Raw genomic sequence first — 7,265 nt, forward strand, 5'->3', positions numbered from 1 at the left:
AGCTGTACTTTTACAGGAAGGCTATGGGCATTAGACCTTAAAGGAACCACAACAAACACTAGACAAAGAACTCAACACACATAAATCTCATCCAGAGGAACCAAGGTAGACATTTGAATAGGTAAAGTAGGTCTAGAGCCAAGGTTTTCTTCAAGCCTGGACATTCAGAACACAGAACAATGGAAAGAACAGAAGGTCCCCAAGGTCACCCAACGATGAGGAGTAGATTTGCGACCCCAGGATGAAGGCAAGACTGGAACTACCCTAATTTATTCCTCAAAATAGAGACCACGCCTCAATCTCCACCCCGACTCCACCTGCTATGAATATTGTAATCTAATGATGCAATAATATGAATATGCATGTGATTATGTTGTAATCATGATTAGAAACTGTATAAATTGCTTGTTTTTACTGAACCACTTCGGAGCTTTTTGTCCGACCTGAGCTGGAAGCTACCTCGACGTCGCAAATAAATACCTGCTGTTTATGGGCTCAAAATTCTGCCTTTAAGCAGTTTTCTTTTATCCGCCTTTTTGGGCATCATAACCTCTGTCTCTGTTGTTTTTGCTAATCTTAGCAATAACTTTAACGTTGCCTTTTCTTGCACAGATACTGTGTTTCCCATGGTTACCACGCCCGTAAGCTTACATTTCCTACCTCTCTCGAGCAACCTGGTGCTTTACGATTAAGTACCACCGGCCAGTAACCCTTTCCTTGCCTTTTCTTTAGAAGAACCTGTGTTTGTTCCTTACTGGATCACGTCGCGAGTCACAAGTTGTGGGGTTTCTCACGCAAGCACGGACGACTCAGCACATCAATGTGATGATCAGAGAACGCCATTTATTTAAATTAAGCAGCGGTCTTTTATACAGTTTTCTAACAATACTCTTCTATTAGCTTTGTTTCTTTAACATTCTTTATGTCCTTTCCCACTCTGATAGCTGGTACTGAGACCCTGTCTTCTATATCTAGTTTTGCTACTGTTTCTCTTAGTAAATCTTTCACATCCTGGTACCATCAGAAGGCCATCAGAACAACAGATCATGTTTTCAGAATTGAAACATAAGATTATTTCTCATAGCAGCATATCCTCTAGTTAGCAACATAAGATTGTGTTCTCACAGCAGCATATTTTCTGTGTTAGCAACATAAGGCTATGTTCTCACAGCTTGCAACATATCGTCTATATTAGCATTATAAAGCCCTATACCTGCAGCATATGGTTATGCTCTCACAGCTTCTATATTAGCACTAAAAATCCCTACATGGGAGTGTACTGTTTTTCAGTGATTTCTGTGAAATCTCTCAGCAGAGTTGAGATATTTGTTTGGGACTGATCATGTTTGGGGTGATGAGTCAAACATACCAGGATTGCTGACATCCTTCCTGGACTTCTTTTAGTTTCCCAGCTGTAGAAAGGCAACAAGTCTGATTTTTCCAATGACACAGCTTCGTTCACTTAACACCCTTAAACATCCTGAGGATTTGATCCACTGTATTTAGTTAGTATTCCTTGGCATTAATCTAAGATCCTGAAAGTATCTGGTCTCTTACCCAAGCTCACCCTCTCATCAGCATTACAGAATTTTCCTTGTCTCATTCTACCTGGTAATTTCAAACTATTCAGTTTATCCGTTCATTCATTGTGTGATAAACTAAGCTGTCACTCTCCTGCGTACACTTTGGGGGGACTTTTGTTGGGCTGTGTTTCTGAGATAACTTTGTTGGGTTGCCGAGGTTTGCATGACGCCTTTGTGTCGGGACCATGGCGCCCGGGCTTGCGGATGCTTTCCCATCTGGAGAGTTAGAGGGGGGGAAGGTCGTTTTGGGGGTTCCCTTGCACTCCGCTGATCCCCACAGCTGGGCTGTGAGGGGGGTTGTTTTGGGAGGGGGCGGCCCTGAACCAACGTACCCGAGACGGGGGGGACTGCATTGTTGGAGCCGATGGAGTCCGAAAAGACGGTTGCAGAATAGCAGCCCCCCCCCGGAGCGTGAGGATTGTAATAAATTAACTACACTCTGCAGAATTCGAGGATAAACCTAATCTTACAAGCCAGAGGTACAGATCTGTTTTTCTAGAAATAACAAAGAGTCAAAAATGATAAACAAGTGCCGATAAGACCAGAAAGGGAGGAAAATACCTACTACCACGCATGTCCCAAGCACAGGGACATTTCATGGACACAGAGGAAGTCTCCAACCTTCATCACTGGAGACCCCAGCCTGCAAATGAGATCCCGACCCATGGAACTACGCGTGCGCTGAAGACACAGCCCAGGACTATGTATGTGGAAGAAACTGGACACTGAGCGTGCGCAAAAGACTACATACGGGAACCGGGGGAATACAAAAGGAAAGTTTGAGAGTTTGCATGCACGAGCCGCTCAGGAACCTTTTGTTCCCGTGGCTGCCCCAGCGCGCCGGCATTGCTTACCTATCGTTTGCTAATAAATTTACTTGTTATTATAAATTGGCCTCTTTCATTTATTCCAAGGCATTGCTGGTAACCTATAACAATTCCAACTCCATTTCTCACCTTCCTACCCTTCTCCATGTGGTGTGTTTTCATCCCAGCACATGAAAATTCAGACATAAAACTTCCATTACTATCAATGAGAGCTGTGTTAGTTATTACTTTGAAAATTGACCTGTCTCTCTAGATTAATAAAAGATGGTTTTGTATCTTCTTCTCTGCACTTTCAAGGGTGGTTTCTGCCTCCACCCCTCTGTTTTCAGAGCAGGATACTGGGGAAGTGCAGCCTCTGCTGTTCAGATCAGGAGTGAATCTCAGACTCACAGCTCATCCTGCCATGCAGGTGTAGATGCAGAAGCAGTTTCTTCACTGTTCTATTTTCTGTCAGTGCCTCATTCCCAGAGGTGTTCCCCTGTATGATTCTGGATGGATTCCAAGTGCTTGTCTGAGTCTCACCTGTAGGTGTTTAGCTGCCACAGAAAGCAAAATATACACGTTGCCATTCAGTGCAGTGCCTGATGCAATGGAAGTCCTTTGTATTCCAGCATTGTCTCTGGGTTGGTTGATTAAAAGGTTTTTCATAGCAATGCTGGAACAAAATTGTATTATCTGCCTGACGTGGTTTTGCCCAGCTGGCCAACCCCTAGGGCTGAGGATGGTTTTGTCCAGGTGATTTCCGGACAAAAAACCAATCAAAACTTTCAGTGATGCCTTTGCTGATTACATCTTTAAGAAAGAGGAAGAGAAAGGTTGTGTCGCAGTTGAAATTAGAGGCAGCAGCCATGTAGAAAAGTAGTGGGCCCGAGGAGGGCCAAGGCCCCTGTCTCAGTTTAAATGAGACAAGGGTCTTTTGCTGAGGATGGATTAGGAGGAAAAGACCCAAACTTCTCTTTCCAAGCAATTATAAATCCAAAATTAAGAGGCTTTGATTGAAGGAAAACAAATTATGGAAAAGGGAAAATAACAGCCCTTTATTAAAGGTATGTGTGTATTAACAGGAACACGAAAAAAAAACAAGTAAAATAACTAAGTAATACTCCTATACCCACCAATAATCCCCTTCAAGAACAAAACCGATAAACCGGTAAAAGGAAAATAATTTAAATTTTTGCACCCTTTGGTGCGGTTCCAACCACAGTCAGCAGGGGTCGCCGTCGGGTCACTGGAGATGCAAAATTTGTAATGTCCTGTACCGTTCACCAGGTGGCGCTGTTGGATCACTGAAGGTGTAAAAAACTTGTAGTGTCCTATTGTAGTCACCAGGTGGCGCTGTTGGGTCACTGAAGGTGCAGAAACTTGTAGTGTCCTATTGTAGTCACCAGGTGGCGCTGTTGGATCACTGGAGGAGTAGAACTTGTAATGTCCAGTGCCCGTCACCAGGCGGCGCTGTGAGATCCTTGGCTGCCGCCAGGTGGGGGGGGGGGGGAAGAAAGGGAACTAAAACAGCAGCAATAAAACAGGAAGTTCTCCCAATGGAAGAAAACTCACAAACTTCAGCTGATTAGGGTCCGTTGTAAGCAGGGCCTGCAGCCAGCCACAGCTGAGCCAAGAGCAGCAGCCAGAACTCCCCTCCGACAGAAAAAAAAAACCCAAAGGAATCCGGCAGTGTCTGCAGCCCGCAGTAGGCTCTTCTCCCGGCAGAAAGAGAGAGACTCTCCTCTCCCCCCAGCCTCCACCCCCTTCCAGTCACACCCTAGCCAACTCCCCCCCTTTGTTGTCAAGGAAACAAATCTCGGCCATTAGTGCACTCGGGTGTTTTCTTTTGTTCAACTAATGGCCCATATACAGAGCACACACACACGGCAGGGGGAAAGGAAAGAAAAATTCCTTGCTAAAAATCCGAACTATGACAGCCCCCTCCTCCCCTGGCTTGGGCCGGGGGGTCAGGTGTAGTACTGAAGCCTCCCTTCTCTTCTGTAGAAGAGTGAAGAAAAAAAAATTTAAAAGACAAACTGCTTGGACAGAAACCGCTGCAGAGAAATTCCAGTGAAGAGATAAAGGACTTTCAAGGTCAAAACTGGCAGTCAGAGGAGAGGGAAGAAAAGGTTCGAAGGGGGGAGAGCTGCTTCTTCTCCCTTTCACTCTCCCTCCCTTCAGCAGGGTAAAGACTGAAAAATAAAATCCCTGCCACTTGTAAAAGTTTGTTGGGGTGAAGAGACTCCCCATGCGGCTCACAGAGGAGCTTGTGGATGTACCAGAGATTTGTGACTTTGACAGAAGGAAAAAGCCTTATGCTGGAGCAGAAGCGGCTCGGGTAAGGCAGAGTCCTGTTGAAGACTTTGTGACCCTTGAAGAGGACGATGCTTATGCCAGAGCGAGACAGCTTGGATAAGCTTGGGATCTCAGTAAGAGATCCATGCTGCTGGTGCTGAAGATTTGTGACTCTGAGAGGACCTATGCTGGAGCAGAAAACGGCTCGGGTAGGAATGTTGGGATCCCTGCTAGACCATGTTGGAGAAGTCTATCAAGGACTGTTTTCCCATGGGGAGGGACCTCCATAGGGAAACAGGAGTGAACTCTTAAGCCATTATCCCCTGTAACCCTGTGAAAGAAGATTCATAGTAAGCAAGTGTCCCCTTGCAAGCCTATGGAAGAAAACCCTTCAAGACCTGGGTAAGCCCCAGCCTTCGGTTTTAGCCCAGGAGGGCGGTAGGCCCAGCCCTGGAGGCCAACACAAAATGAGAAAGAGATAAAGAAGTTCCAGCTGCGATGAGGGTGCTGCAGAGTTACTGGAGAGAGAGAGAGAGATGGAACTCCGACAATGGAAACGGAAACTGCTTCTCCTCCTGACATAAAAGGGGGGAAGGGGGGGAAGAAGTATTTTTCTGTAAATACATAGCATCTTTTATTTAAGTAGAATTGTTGTAGATATAATAATGGCCAGTCTTCGCGAGCGAAGATCCGGGGAAGGTCTTTACACCTTCCAGCCTGCGCATTGGATTTTCTTAGGTGAGACACAGTGTGCGCGGAACTGAGCCCACCCTTTAATCCTAAGGTTCATCTGCCGGGGCCAAGCGAGCTTGGACAGTGGCAGCGAGGTCCTCAGGACGTAGATGGGTTGCCTTTAAGGGCTAATGAGCTCCATCTGCCCGGGAAGTGTCCCTGACTGAGAATCGAACCTGGGTCTCGACGGTGACAGTGCCGCGCCCTTAACCACTAGACCACCAGGGGCTTGTTAATAATAAATGTTCATACTTTTTTTCCCCAATCCAGTTTGGCTTTTGCAGTGGCCTCAGTTGTAGGTCAGAACACGAAGCACTGGTGTTCATGTTTACAGCTGACATTGTTTGTTTCTGGGACCATCTCCTTTGAAACCAGTGGTCACTGTGAGGGTAAAACCAGTGTTTTGTGAAACCAGACCCACTGAATTTTTTTTTCTTGCTATGATACTATCTTCAATGGTTTAATGGTGGTGGGTTTTTCAGCCTTTTTGCTGCCATGCAATATAACACAGATTTGCTTTACTTTGGTTTGCTCTGTTTTTATTTCTTACATCTGTCATTTCTCCACCACAGAATTCCAAAATGGAAGATGAGAAGAAAGTACAAATCTCATGTTCTAAAAATGCTAAATTTCCACAATTGACTGTTTACTTGACGTTCTTCTGCTTCAGTTGCTTTTCCCACTATTTTTCAGGGAGCTGAAGGCAGATAAGCCTAAGATGACATGTTGGAATCTTCTTTGTGGCTGTCCACACAGAGTCACTCAAATCAAAGTTCACTCTGTAGAGGTTTTACAGAAGCAAGACAGATCAGGCGGTAAGTGGAAAGCGAGCCTGGAAGAGTGGAAGGGGCTTTTCAGTCCTCTAAAGATAATTTAGGTTGATACATAAGAATTCAGAAATTATCCAAACAAACTGAGGATGTATGGGATTTTTTTTCATCATGTTGTAAAATCTACTCCAGGGAAGAGATCAGATGAATATGGGGATGCAACACAGCAAGTGTTATGTGTCATCTCTACTGGCCCAGATGGGCAGGAGTAGCCAGACCCTCCTGAGGAGCTAATTGTGGGGATTAGTAAGAAATATTGCTTTTAGGATTATGTCCTTTTTTTTTTCCTAAATGGAAAATATCCAGGGAGACAGCTGAATGGCACAGACTCACACAGTGTGTTACACTCACTTCACAATGTTATTCATGGCTTTTGGAAAAAATTTTTATTTATCACCACAAGCTTAACAGCACTGCAGGGAGGACTTTATGGTTTTCAACCAACCGTTTTCAGATGGTTAAACTAGAACAGGGAGAGGTTAATGCTTCATGCGTGACTATGTAACTATCAAAGGAGGTGTCCTGAAGGACACTAAACTGACTATCTAGCACCTGATGTTAATTGGGAAACTTGTCCAGTTGTCATTTCCTTTGTTATTTTCTTCTACTCTCTGTCAGCCTTCACTTTCCATGGCCAGTGAAGTGCAAAAAGGTAGACACATCCAGCATGGAGTGGTTGGTAGGGAGAAAGCAAAGATACTACAATGAAATTGGATGAGGAAACTACAGAGGTTCTTGAAACATCTGCTATGTTTGTTGCAGGTGACTCTTCACCCTCTTCAGTTTCAGACATAGAGCTCAGTTGCAGTAACTTCACCTGGTGGAGAGGCATTAGACTTAGACCTGCAGTACAGTTCATCTCCTGTCTCACAGAGCAGTTGTAAAATTTCTCCCACTTGCTGGCTGCAATTTTATTCCAGTTCCCTTTTTATAGCTATTCCTGGCACCTACTGAGTGGTGACTGAATGTACTTTTCACTGGGAAAGCCACTTTCTGTTAAGAAAGTGGTTGTCTCT

The sequence above is a fragment of the Myiozetetes cayanensis genome, unplaced genomic scaffold (genome assembly GCF_022539395.1).
Source record: "Myiozetetes cayanensis isolate MyiCay16 unplaced genomic scaffold, myiCay2020 scf321, whole genome shotgun sequence".
Classification (NCBI taxonomy): Eukaryota; Metazoa; Chordata; class Aves; order Passeriformes; family Tyrannidae; genus Myiozetetes; species Myiozetetes cayanensis.